Source organism: Lynx canadensis, chromosome D3, assembly GCF_007474595.2.
Source record: "Lynx canadensis isolate LIC74 chromosome D3, mLynCan4.pri.v2, whole genome shotgun sequence".
Lineage (NCBI taxonomy): Eukaryota > Metazoa > Chordata > Mammalia > Carnivora > Felidae > Lynx > Lynx canadensis.
In genome coordinates, this window is record NC_044314.2 from 61,805,194 (window position 1) to 61,820,044 (window position 14,851).

Below are 14,851 nucleotides of genomic sequence, written 5' to 3' on the forward strand. Positions count from 1 at the left end.
ATCACTAGTAGTGAAATGATCGCCAGTGGTTCGTCGTGAGGAAGCGTCTACTGATGTGCCTGAAAAGACCAGTGGCCACTGCGCTTGACAGTTCAACAGCAACAAACATTACTGTGATGGTGGGGTGCTGGCCACTTCTCTCTGCGCTGGAGACCTTACCGAAGGAATACAACCACGCCTCTAGCTGATTTTGAGCAAGGAATCCAGCATCTGGGAGCATGGCTGGAGGAGCAGGAGATTAGGAGTAATAGATTAGGAGTCTATTGCCAACTCGATTCAGTGACTTCCTACTGGTTTGAATATGTTTGAGAAAGTTCATCGTGGAACACTGAATGCTTCTGAATATTTTTATTACTTTTTTTTTAATACAGTGACTTAAACCTAGCAAACTATACGTGCCTGGACTTGGGGGTCCCTGCTATTGGACTTGGGGTCCCTACTATTAATACATAGGCAAGCAAATGCTGTCTTAGTGCCCTCTCTGTAGCTTATCTCAGAGACTTTGATTCCTAGAGTTGGGAGAGATCATCAGCCCCTCTTACAACACCCCTGCCTCATTCGCTTCTACCCAAGGCATCCAATGACGCACTTTCTGGTTTTCTGCAGCCCATCCCAATTTTTAATAGCTCTAACTGGGAGAATTTCCAGATCTTGAGCAATGTTTGCCTCACTGTAACTTTCTACTATTAATCCTAGTTTTGTCCCAAGGAATTATGTAGATTAATTCTAGATCAGGGGTGGATCCAGAATTAGTGGAGCTGATCTTATTCAACTTGGGGTGGGGGGAGGGCTCTCCTTCAGAAAAAAAAGAATAACAATGATGAACGTGATATTAGGTGGAAGTCTTCAAAGAAGATAGCGCAGGTGGGGGGCCCAGAAGCTTCTATTCCATGAAAGCCATAGCAAATCCACTTCTGTTCCAATCTCTTTTCCTGAGACTTCTTCATGTTACCTCATTCTCCACCATGCTGAGAGGTTTTTCCTTCTCCAAGATAAGCATCCTTCGTTGACCCAATTGTTTCCTTGGACGTATTCAGATTTGTCATGGACCCTCCTAAAAAATGGTTGCATAAAACAGTCACTGCCTCTGGAGAAGGAAAGTGGGAGACAGTGTCCGAGCTGAGAGGACACCTGTCAATACATGCCCTCATGAAGACTTTGTGTCATGAGCATGCATGGCTGCACAATGAAATGCCTTTAGTCACAAATTTAAGCAAATAACTTTTTCGAGCATGTCAAAAACTGAATAACACACTCCAGGATGACCTACCCAGCCAGAGTACAATTGGAGTCTAAACTACATGACTCTAAATATCAGGGAATCCTAACATTTCGGGGTGCTGGTCCCACAAGTGCTAGGTAACCCTAGGCACTCACTCCGCACTTGCACAGTTACTCTTTGAGACCTAAACAGAGGAGTTTCCACTGACCCCAGTGAAATTTTCCTTTGCCAAGCTGTCCACAAAATTCCTTGAAGCCTTTTTCTATCATCTGCTGTGAATTACCCCTCTTAGGTTTGCCATCTGGAAAACTGACACATGCTTTTGTTCACTCAGCTCTAAAATCATTAAGGGCCTCTCAGATTCGAAGACAAAGAAAGCCAAATAATTGTACAATGTGACTAGGTCTACAGCCAGTCAGAGAGTAGAGCCGCCAGGACCTGGGGGCCTGGGGAGGTAGAGGTGAGGAAGGCTAAGAGTGGAAAAGTACTGAATGCTGAGTCAGAGTGGAGAGTAGTGTCTTCAAGGCCCCCCAGACCAGGTGGTCTTGGCAGAGGTCCTGAGAAAGGCCTCATCTGAGACAACCCCCCCACAAAAAGAGGCCTGGAAGTGGGGGTGTTTGGGCCAGGCTTGCAGATATGCCTCAGAGCAGGGCTGGGGTGGGGGGTGGGGGTGCAGCGCGGTGGGGCTTGCCTCTGAGTCTTTGCAACACTGTCCAGAAAACTGCAGTGCCCTGGCTGAGCACCAAGTCTAGCATGGGTAGGGCAGAGCCTACCCCTTATGAGACCTGCCAGGTAAAACTTTGTAATTGCCTGCAGTCTGGTCTGAAAACATCACACGTTGAAACTTGGCCTGGAGCCAGACTCCTCAGGCTAAAGTTAGAATAAAACATGATGTCTCAACCTCAGCGTTATTAACATTTTGAGCTGGATGATTCTTTGTTGGGGAGGGGAGGGGGCTATGCTGTGCATTGTGGGATATTTTACAGTATCCTTGGCCTCTATCCACCAGATGTTAATAGCACTCCCCACATCATGACAACCCAAAGTGTCTCCAGACATTGCCAAATGTCCCCTGAAGGACAAGATCACACTGGTTGAGAACACTGAAACAGAGGAACATAGTACCTCTGAGACTTGTGTTACTCAGAATTCTACTTCTGTAAATCTGCTTCTGTCTACCTTTCAGGCATTGCCCTGGGAATGTTTCTTCTGCCTAAAATATCCTTTCTTTCCTTGTCTGGTTGTGGACACCTACTCTTCCTCTCACCTCTCCATGAAGCCTTTCCTGACCACGCTCCAGCGTGGGTCTTGTCTTTGTACAGCTTCGGACTGTGCTTCTATTATTATAGTCTTAGTCTGTCTGCAACACATCCATCCACACAGGTCTGGCACTCAATAGGCACACAGTATATGTTGCAGAGAGTGGACTTAGACAAGAGGAACCAATAGTTTTCAAAGGAGACTGAAAAAGGAGTGGCCAGAGTCATGCAAAAAAATATACCAGCAGATATTGAGGTCCTGGACACAAAGAGTAGAGCACTACAAGAAGTCACCCCCAGAGTGAAATGCTGTTGAGAATTGAAGTAGGAAAAAAAGATTAAAAAGTCTCTTGTATGCAGCACTCAGAAGGGCACTGGCGACATTCATGAAAGCAGGTGAGGTGGGTGACACAGGAAGCCACATGCCCTGCAGCAGGTTGAGGGGAAGCTGGCTGGCTGGGCACTGAGGAGAGGGAAGGCTCTTTCAAGGAGATCCAGACACAATGGGAAGGTGGTGACTAGAAGTGGTGCAAGGTCAACAGAAGATATTTAAGAAGAGGCAGACATCATGGGCGGAGCAAGTAGGAAGAAATAGTCGGTGGAAATGGATGTAGGGAGTAAACATACCAGAGAGAGGAAGTAATTGATGAAGTGAGGTCCAGAGGGAAATTGGAGGGAATGGGTCCAGAGCACAATAGGGAGGAAACAGAGAAGTGCATCTTTTGAAACAGGGGAAAATGAGTGCAGGGGAAGGGTGCTGTGTGTTACCATGGTGAATTACCTCTTAGTGCATTTGGACTTAGTGCAATAGGGCGTTTGGACAGTGAGCAGAGGTTTGGAAACGTCAGTGAAGGGGAGAGGAAAAGCATTGCTGGGAAGCACCAAAGTCGAGGGAATGGAAAGTGGCCAACATTAATGAGCACCTACTATGTGCCAGATCTTTTAGCTGTTACTTCATTTACTGCTTGTGACTGCCCTATGAAGTTGGTGTCATATCACTTTATAGATGACCAGAAAGTGAAGTGAAAGAGATAAGGTCTCAGGTAAAGCCTGATGTCCTAGCGAGTAGCATACCTGGACCCTGAGCCTACGTTGGGTCTGAAGTCATATCCTTTGCGGTGCTCCACTCTTGGAGGTATCAGGACAGTTAAGATAGTGGGAATAGGTGCAGGACAGAAAGAAATATGGACAGTTCAGACAGGGAGTGGAATATGGGAATGGGAATGAACACATTGGAGGCAGGAGGTCAAGAACCTCTGAGACTACTGCAGTCTGTCATTCTTTTAAACGTTGGCAAAATCTGGAAAAATGGGATAGGCCGAGGGAGGGTTAAAAAACTATAATTCTGGAGATGGACTCTGCAAAATGTGAATGATGACCTTGAAGTTAACACCCTGAGGACGGTGGAGTTGCTGTGTGGGAGGGATCTCCTTGGAGTTGGGGTCTCCCCTGAAGTCAGGAGAGCAAGGTGTAAAATGTGAAGGGATGAGGGAACACTAACCTCCTTCTCCCCACCCCCATCCTTCTGTCCTCACTCACATACCCCAGGCCCTAGAGATGCAGAAGAGTTTCCAGAAGGGGTGCTTTATTGCTAGAGACAGCCTGCTTTCACTTAGGACCAGAAGAGAGAGGAAGAGCTTTCTGTGAAGATGCTGAGTGTGTGTGTGTGTTGAGGGCAGGGGTTTAACAGAGAAATGGGTACATTGGGGTGGGGGTGGGGGTCTCAATGAGAAAGCCTGTCACAGTAGCAGCAATGGGAGGAGGGTGCATGAGAAACCAAGATGGGCCCAAAGCCCAAAAAGATAGTAGGCTTCTACCTGTTTTGCTTTCGGGGCTGATCTAAGCTTTGGACAGTAGTAACCGTGAAGTGCTCAGACGCAAACTGCTTTAGTCCACACCTCTTGTCCTCCTTTCAGATGGACACACACCATTTAAAAATAAACATACTGAGGCGCTGGGTGGCTCAGTCGGGTTGAGCATCCCACTTCAGCTCAGGGCATGATCTCAGGGTTCAGTTCCTGAGTTCGAGCCCCATAACAGGCTTGCTGCTGTCAGCGTAGAGCCTGCTTTGGATCCTCTGTCTCTCTCTCTCTGTCTCTGCCCCTCCCCTCTTGCACTCTCTCTCAAAAATAAATAAACATTAAAAAAAAAAAAAAAAAAGAACAACCATACTTAAGAGGAGTTACCCAAGCCCCGTCCAAATACATTGAAATTTCAGGATAATTTATCACATTCATGCCCAATTCTCCTTCAACGTCCTGAGCTACTCTAAGAGGACAAGGTCATTGCCTGATAAATCACATTTCTTTTCCCACTCCCAGGCACCACAGAGTATTTATTCTAAAGACATTTGATTCTTAATGATCTTAGAATATGGGGAAGCGGGGCGCCTGGGTGGCACAGTCGGTTAGGCGTCCGACTTCAGCCAGGTCACGATCTCGCAGTCCATGAGTTCGAGCCCCGCGTCGGGCTCTGGGCTGATGGCTCAGAGCCTGGAGCCTGTTTCCGATTCTGTGTCTCCCTCTCTCTCTGCCCCTCCCCCGTTCATGCTCTGTCTCTCTCTGTCCCGAAAATAAATAAACGTTGAAAAAAAAAAAAAAAAGAATATGGGGAAGCTATGAACCATTTCTGCTGCTGCAGTGTCTGAGTACTGAGCAAATCTTTCCCTGCCTCGGCCTTTTCCGTAGAGCCCATGGAAAAACTGGCAGGGAAGACAAGTTCCCCAGACTGGGGTGGGAGTTGGGGGGTGGGGTGAGAGGGATTAGCAATCACTCAAAGGGTCTCTTGTGTCAAAAAGAGCCTATAGATCAAGATTTGAGGACCTGGAAAGATAAGCAAGTCTGGGCTGATGTTGCTGTCCCCCCATTCACCTCCCTTTCCTTCCCTCCTCTCCCAACAGCAGGTACACCCATTGGAAGTCCCACTAGCCTTAGGACAAGATTGAGAATGCACTTTTGGAAAAATATGATCCTGTCCTCTATCTTTGCTTTATATACCCCCTTCATCCGCATTTTGTGTGGCAGACCATTTGATCCAAAACAATTTGGTTAAAAAGTTGATCCAGGGGCGCCTGGGTGGTTCAGTCAGTTAAGTGTCAGACTTCAGCTCAGGTCATGATTTCACAGTTCATGAGTTCAAGCCCCGAGTCACGCTCTGTGCTGACAGCTCAGAGCTCGGAACCTGCTTTGGATTCTGCGTCTCCCTCTCTCTCTCTCTGCCCCTCCCCAACTTGTGCTCTGTCTGTCAAAAACAAATAAACATTAAAAAAAAAAAAAAGAACTAGCTGATCCAAAACAAAAATTTAGTTTACACAACAAATCACTGCTGGACAATGTGTCATCGACTATTATTATTTTTTCAGCGTTACTGAGGCATAATTGACAGGTAAAATTGTAGGATATTTAAAGTGTACAATGTACAACCTTTTACCAACCTCTCCCTATTTCTCCCAACCCCCAGGCCGTGGCACCACTGTTCCACTCTCTGTTTCTATGAGTCGGACTGTTTTTTCAGATTACACATATAAGTGACACCATGCTTTCTGTCTGGCTTTTTTCACTTGGTATAATACCCACCAGGCTCATCCATGTTATCAGAAATGACAGGATTTCCTTCATGTTAAAGGCTGAACTATGATCTATCTATCATCTATCTATCCACCTACCACATTTTCTTTATCCATTCATCTGTTAACACTTAGGTTGTTCACATACTATTATGAATAATGATGTATTATTTTTAAAATTTCTTATTTGAATTCTTTTTGATTCATTTTAGGCAAATAAGAATCTACATTTTTGGTAACATCTTTTTTATATAAATTTATTTAAATCTTTGTAAAAATGTTTTTAATGTGTATTTATTTTTTGAGATAGAGACAAAATGCGAGCGAGGGAGGTGCAGAGAGAGAGGGAGACACAGAATCCAAAGCAGGCTCCAGGCTGTCAGCACAGAGCTGGATGTGGGGCTTGAACTCACAGACCACAAGATCATGCATGACCTGAACCAAAGTCGGATACTTAACCAACTGAGATACCCAGGCGCCCCTGTTTTTGGTAACATCTTGACAAATCTTTTAATTTTGCAAATCAGTTGGAAATGAATGCTTCCAATCATCTGTTCATGTTTGCATATTTTTTCTTGCACAGTGGGAAGGGGTGTATTAGATTTAGAAATGTTTCAAGCCATTGTGACACAGACAAGTGGTGCTGGCTTGAGTTGTTGTTCCAGCAAGCAGAAGGAGATAGAAACTCCTTGATTCAGCTGGACTTTATGCCTAAGATTTCTGTTCGTCCTGCTGGGCAAATTTTAGAGTCCTTTCAGTGTATTTTCTACATACTCACATTGCAAAATAAGGAGTGTGTTCTCTTTGGCACTGCTTAAATCTGGAGTCTACCACAAACATGTACATTCTTCTGGAGGTCAGCTAGAGAGTAGCCATGTCGGTGGCCTGTTGAATTCCCCAAAGTCTGTGCTCTGCAGTAGCCCTGAGACAGGTTTGTTTTAATGATGGTCTTACTGTGGGTGGGGTCATGCAATACCTAGATATTCAAACTCTGGCTTAACCTTAACAATATGGCCTCAGAATGTATCTCCTTGTTTTTGTTTCTGAGATTTAGGGATCAATGGATGGCACCCGTTTTCTCTTTTTCCCCTGTTTCCAGAAGGCTTCACCTTTAATCACAAAACTATTTGGAATCCTGGGGAAATATGCTCCCACCTTATGTGAAACCATTTTATAAGACACAAAGTGGATACAACAGTCCATCAACATGAAATAAGAAAATTAAGGGTGCCTGAGTGCTCAGCTGGTTAAGCGTCTGACTCTTGGTTTCAGCTCAGGTCATGATCTCGAGGTTTTGTGAGTTCGAGCCCCACATCAGGCTTTGTGCTGGTGGCACAGAGACTGCTTGGGATTCTCTCTCCTCGCTCTCTCTGCCCCTCCCCCCACTCATGCTGTCTCTGTCTCTCTCAAAATAAATAAACTTCAAAAATTAAAAAAAAAAAAAAGAAGAAGAAGAAGAAAACTAGAACCCTGGCAACTTGAGTGTTCAAGTATGTCATTTGTTACAAATGTTAGAAAGCACTGCAAATAGCAAACAAAAGGCAAATCAAGTTCCGGAATGCGGAAGACATGAGAACAATGCTCATGATATAAATATGAAGACTTTTTTTCCCTAAGTAATGAAAAGTAGGATTGACTTTGTAGAAGTTAACTTTAACTTCAAGAGACCTCTCATATCGGAATAAAAGAAATATCTTTGTTTTACTTTGCTTTCTGTCTCTGGTCTCAATGATGGCCCCCCCACAATCACCATTACCTCCAAAAGAAATAGGCTTTGAAGGGAGAGTCATATGAGTCAGGGAGTTGTTTAGTGTCCTCGAGGATGGTATTTGTGCAGAGGAAACAGGTGGCTTTGGTCCTATAATTAATATTTATTACTAAGTTTCTAGTTCAACTTAATTCATATTTTGTTTAGCAAATTTAAACAATCACTTCTAAAAAGTGATTTTTTTATTATAATATGATTGTTTTGTTAAGTGCATTTAAATTTTTAGATTACATTTATACATTTAATGTATATGTGTTCACCGACAATCCCTTAACATGGAGATCCTGGGATTATGAGTTTGGTTCTCTTTAGTATGTCTTCACTTAATTCTACATCCTACATTTCTTCATTTAATTCACTTAATTTCTTCACTTAAAAGATGCCCATCCACTGAAGGAACAATGCTCAACCCAATTCCAGGAAGACAAGGTGTCTGCTCCAGGCTTTTGAATTTGATGACATTCTGCTTCATTTTCACATTCTTCCTATTGCTGGGACCACAGCTCTCACTGATGTGACAGTGACACTTGATTGAATTCTGCACCTGTCCCCCGGATTTTGTCTGACTCTGCAAACCAGTTTCCAAAGACAATCTAATGACAATCTGTTGCTACGCTCATCTACCAGTTTTCCCATCCTCTTTCTCTTAAGCCCTACGTGATATTTTCCCCTGTCCAGAGACATTTCCAGCTCAACTCAGTGGTGGCCACCTTCCATGTGCAAAGCCACCAACCGAAATAACTGATAATATAGAACTGATAATATAGAATCACCCTCTCTTCTTGTTTCCCTGAACACCAAGAGCCACTATGTCATGAAGATATGCCTGTTGAATAAATGAACGCATGAATGAATAAACAAATGATATCTGTGGGGATAAATCCACACGAAAATATGAAATTTATCTTTGTTTTATTTTCCTCTTAAACTGCTTTCCTCTCTTGGCAGAAGAGACTCAAACGTTAATACTGATCAAAATATTTCCTTTTTGTGAGAGACAGGTAGAATGCACATATCTCATTTAAATCTCATATTCATCCTTCAAAGTGAAAAATATGCTAGCTTAAAAGCAATGGCTGCCTTAGAAATGAAAATTCTTGAGATTCTTTATTTGCTAGCTTTCCTCTGTCAGCTATAAATTCCCTAAAGGTATATGGTGATGTGCTCTCTCTCTCTTCATGTGTGTATAAACACAATTTTTAACTGTACTAAAAAGTACTTTCTTTTTTTAAGTTCAGATTAGATTTTTTAAAGGTTAGGGGCATTTGGGTGGCTCAGTCGGTTGAGCATGAGTTCGGCTCAGGTCATGATCTCACAGTTCATGGGTTTGAGCCCCATGTTGGGCTCTGTGCTGACAGCTCAGAGCCTGGAGCCTGCTTTGGATTCTGTGTCTCCCTCTCTCTCTCTCTCTCTGCCCTCCCCCCACTGTGTTCTCTCTCTCTCTCAAAAATAAATAAACAAACATTTTTAAAGTGTAATATAAAACATGGCCTTAGGGGCGCCTGGGTGGCTCAGTCAGTTAAGCCACCAACTCTTGACTTCCACTCAGGTCATGATCTCATGATTCTTGAGATTGAGCCCGGTGTTGGGCTCTGTCCTGAGCATGCTTGGGATTCTCTTTCTCTGCCTCTCCACTGCCTGCATGTGCACGCTTTCTCTTTCTCTCTCTCTCTCTCTCTCTCAAAATGAGTTAATTTAAAAAAAAGCCTTAATTAAAACATGACGATTTTTATTATTGCCAGAAACTCCATTTTAATAAACTTATTCTGCCTTCCAAAGGCAGGTGAACTGTTTAAGGGGCTTCATGCAACAAAGTTGGTTCAAGAAGCTTGTTATTTGTTACTCTAAGCATTGGAGCCGATGCAGACTATTATCACTAACGAGGGAGTACTTAAGATACTCTTAAGGAAGAAGGAAATGTGAAAAATGAACTGCAAGGTGAAGAAAGGTCTGGCAGGACTGAGCACATTCGTGCACTTCCCCCTTTCTGCAGTTACCAAAACAACCCGAAAAAGAAAGTGCAAGTATGAACACTTGAAAAGCCAGCGACTGTGTGATGAAGACATAAAGCTTCCAGAGGAATTGCCTGACTCAGTGCTGGTCAGTGTTCCATCCACTTCAAAAATGTCAAGTGTTTTGATAATTGGATTAAATGCAACAGAGTCTCACCGTGTCTTCCTCTCAAATGTTATTAATAACTTCGTAGCGTTTTGTAAGTACTATCAAACAAACTTTCTCCACTGTAATGTAACAATGCCTTTTTAGGTTAAAAAAAAAAAAAGCTTTGCAAATGGAGCATAAGCTTTCAATAAAAAGGCGGAGAAACATTTGCCTGAAAACAATCCAGTTTTAAAATACAGGCAGATGGAAGAGTTTGTTAGTATGGTCCCATCTCCATTCCTTTTCAACCCCAAGAACCTTCCCCCAGCAGAGAGACCTGAGGGTGAATTACCCTAAGGGGAAAGGGATACGTACCAGGAGAAGAACTCAGAACAAAGCATGCCCATTTGGTCAATGCTGACGAAGAAAATACAAATTTGGAAAAGAAATGATGAGGCAGAGGTTGTGTCCCTCCCACCACCGCCTCCTCCCCGGGAGATCGGAGATCCGGATGGCGTGAGACACAGAAGGAGCACTGCTGTGACGGAAGAGTTAAAGCTTAAAGCCAGCCACGCTGCCCCCTCCCGCAGAAGGGCGGAGCTGGGGGGTAGCGGGGGAGGAGGACTTTTCCTGGAAAACTTTAGGAAGTCTGGGCCCCTTCCTGGCAGGACCTGGGAAGCGTGCATGGACCTGATTTCCTTCCACACGACACCAGCTTGGGGGAGGGTGAGCCAGTAAAGGGGAAAATGTCCAAACTGGAAAGACCAGGCTGGGAACGTCCCCTGGGGAGCATCCCACAGCGCCAGTGCCCCGGAGAGGGGTTGCCCGAGACCCGAAGGGACCTGGGGGTTAAGGAAAAAAACTAGCACGGTCTGTCAATACCCCAGATTAGGATGGCCAAGGCTGTCAAAGGAAGGAATGATCATAGTGGCCTGGATGGAGCAGGTCTCATATCAGCATCAGCTAGCATAAGACAGAGAGAGTTTCAAAGGGCAAGAGTCCTCTCCCACGGCTGAGCCCCCTTTGTATGGACCCACCTAGGGAAAGCAGGGAGAGCTCAAAGCTGAATTAATTGAATTGTGAACTTGAAAAAGTCTGAAAACTCAGACATGTCTGAATTGTCCTGGAAGTAACTTTTCTGCCATCGGGTAGGAGAGGAAGCTAGAGAGGGAATCCAGTTATGGGGAAATAAAGAGAGTTGCACGTAATACCTCTGGGTCCGTGGGTTGTGAAATCTCATCTACTCTGCTAGAATCATCAATGTCATGAACTTCCTCATGCAGAATTTCAGGTGTATGGAACTGGAAATATTGGACATTTATTTTACAAGACTGAGGTCTTGCAGGTTAAGGTTAGGTTAACAGAATGAAAGTTAACAGGTTAAGGTTAGGTTAACAGAAATTGAAGTACAATTTCATGAAGCTTTGTTGTAGATCTCCAGGATCCACAGTAGTAAGACCGACAGACATAGCATGGAAATAAGCAGTGAGTGGAGAGCACAGCAAAGAGGAAACAGGGGTTCCAGAAAAACTTTGCAAAATTCTGAAAGCCAGCACACCTGGTGAATTCTCAGGGCTTATCTGGTACAAGGTCACACTCAGCAGGAGGGGTAATGACCCCATTGACTGCTTCCTCAGTGGGAATGATGACCTGGAAGTTTTTTCCAGAGTAAGAAAAAGCATCTCCAGTTTTACAGTGGAAGTAAATGAGGAGAGATAACCTTCAGAGGATGTTTTTTATAGACAATTCTGCTGGAACAGAGTTTTGCAAGGTCTCCAAGAATGGTTCTTTGTTGTGGAGCCATGCATAGAACATTGGGTGATATTTAAATACAGAGCATGTGTTGGTAATCACCTGTCTGACTTAATTTAGTGAGAAGTTGTGGGGTTGGTTGACTTTGATTATTGCATAAGTGACCCCCCCCCCCCCCCCGCCCGCACAGCTTGGCAGGGAGCTGGGCGGTAGACAGAGTGTTGGCTCTGTTGTTGCATCCTGGAGAGCCAGACTCCCTATGGCCTTCTACAAGGCCTCTTAGCTGAGAAAAGCTCTCTGTAGCCCTAAGTGTGGTGATGAACCTCTTTAACTCCCAACTGTATCAATTTGCTAAAGCTGCAAAGTACCCCAGACTGGGTGGCTTAAAAACAGAAATGTATTTCCTCACAGTCCTGGAGGTGAGAAGTCCAAGGTCAAGGTGTCCACAGCTTTGGTTTCTCCTGAGGCCTGTCTTCTTGGCTTCCCTTTTCTTATAACGGCATCAGTCATACTGGATTAGGGCCCATCCTAAAAACCTCGTTTTAACATGATTACCTATTTAAAGGCCCTATCTCCAATGTGTCTGTAGACACATTCTGAGGTGCTGTGGGTTAGGACTTCAACAAGCGAATTTGGGAGGAGACAAAATTCAGCCCTTAACACCAAATTTCACACCTGAGGCCAAGAATGGTCAAATGTTTACCCTGGGCCTACTTCTAGGGATTCAGATGAGATGAAAGGACAAAGCTGGTCAAATGTCCTAATCAGTGAGTCTTGGCCTCCAGGAATCATATCAGATTTCAAAATAACCTGGGAAGCTAGAGAAGTAGGTAGAGTAGAAAAACATTGTTGACATTTTATTTAGACCCTGCTTTGTTCCAGAAAGGACATGAGGCGAGAGGACTCCCAAATTAATAAGGATATAAAGAGTAAGGCAAAAGGAGACAGTCTGTCATGAGTGCCCATCTACTCTCTCACTGCCTCCCTCCCCCCTCTATTCTTTGACTGCATTTCACATCCTGGTGACCAGAGTGCCCACTGAGGCTGCACCCTCAGGGTGGGGGTGGAAGGGACAGTTAAGAAGTAGCTTTTCAAGGCAGAGCACTGTACTCTAGGGGCTTACCAAAGTAAATGTGATTTCCCAGGGCCTCTGAAAGAGGTAACTAGCAGACTAGCATATAGGTCATGATGGTGAAGAACTATTTTGTGTTTCCACAGAGAATCGTCAGTAAAGCACGAGAAACTTGGATAATCCATTAGAAAAAGCTGGTTTCAGTATTCAATGATTAACAGATATTTACTAAACTCCTACTATGTGCCCAGCAACATGCGGATCACTTTATGGTACACTGGTGAGCCACTCTTTAAAAACAGTAGCAAACACACTAGTACCAAATACATGTATATTAACGTATATAATACATAACAAAAACCCTGTTGTTTAAAAAATATAATTTATTGTCAAATTGGCTTACATACAACACCCAGTACTCATCCCAACAAGTGCCCTCCTCAATGCCCATCACCCAGTTTCCCCTCTCTCCCACCCAAATACCATATTTTTTGAGGAGCAATTAAAACTGAGGCAAAGGTTATTTGTAACTTACTCAAATCCACATAGCATGGAAGAAATGAGGCCAATATTTTGACTTAGGAAAATCTGGCTGGCTCCAAACTTCATTCTGGTAAAAAAAACCACATGATTCTACCTTAAGATATCTGGAAGTTAAGCAATGAAGTTATGAAGTCTTTTTCTCTAGATGTTTAGATAGGCTGAGGTCCATAAGAGCTTATCTAAAGATGTAATTGAGCTCCTAGATTGGTCCAGGACAGACGGTAGCACGATGTGTTCAGAAAGGGGAGCTAAGAAGACACCAAAGAGAAATTTTGTAACTTCCTAATTTTGCTTGGTGTTGGAAGGGATCTCTAACGAAAACCTGCCATGAAGATCAACAAATGAATGCATTAATTTCAGAGTAAAGCATTCAGAACACAGTCTTATGTATTTTCAAAAGTCCAGCTCTGTATCTTGAAAACTATGAAAAACTGGAACAAAGAATAGGAAGCAGAGCATCCCTTTAGCTGCCCCCAAATGGCCGTTGGTGGGAGCTGGGGCAATTCTTGGCCTAGTTTTCTGAGCTGTTGGGCAAGGCTAGAGCGCAGACTAAAGCCCTATCCAGCTCTGGCTTCCTAATTCCTCTTCATGGTCTGTAATTTTCACCTCTTTACACCGTAAACCTCAAGTTTCTCTGCAAGATGTTTCAACATAAAGTGCTCACAGACAAAATCTAAAAGCATTTAATTCCATCATTAGGTTATTTGTGTAAAAAATGTCCCATCGAGGTTCTTGTACAAACTCCCATTGTTCTCCCAGACTCTGAGAAGTGGCACTCCAGAATAATTTTATATGGGTCAGCATATTTTATAAAGGGATAGGCAGAGCAGCTTATGAAATTAAACTCCTGGAAATCACAGACACACTCTCAGGAAATGCCTTGTATTTATGTTTAGGTGGTGCCAGTGTTCAACAGCGTTAAATAATCCAAGGTCGAAAAGGTCATTCCTCATTACAGAGAAAGGCTGCTCGGTTTGGGCTCCACATGGGAATTCTGAGTTCAGACAGTTTGTAAAATTCACTGTCATCGTTGTGTGTGGTTTTTAGTTGGGGTGAAGGCTTCTCGTTTGCAACGAAACATTCAGGAACACAGGCGCTTTGTGAGGGCGGGCGTCCGCGGGTGACCGAGCCGGCCGACAACCCCGGCGTCCTGTGGCTTTCCGCTGAGGGAAGAGCAACCCGTTAGCAGCTGAACTAAGAGCCTTCGGCCTGGCCGCCTCTCGAGCCACGTGCGCACGGGCCGCCCGGCGGGGGCGAGAGGGTCGGAGGCGCCCCCAACTGGCTCAGACGCGTCGGCGCCCACTGCATATCGGGTGCCCGGCTGCAGTCATGGCCTTGGCCGCGCACGAACCCCGCCCCGGGACCTTGCTCCGGTCAGGTTCCGGGGCTTCTGTTCCTGGCCCACAGTCCCCAGCACCCACCCTTCTCGCGGTAGGAGCGCGGGGCGGGGTTCAGCGTGGAGCTGGCGGGGCTGGTCTCGGGGCGGGACCGAGAGCTGGCGGGGCGGGGTTTGACGGGGAGAGGCCGGCCTCAGGGCGGGGCCTGGCGGAGCAAGAAGCTAGACGTAAAT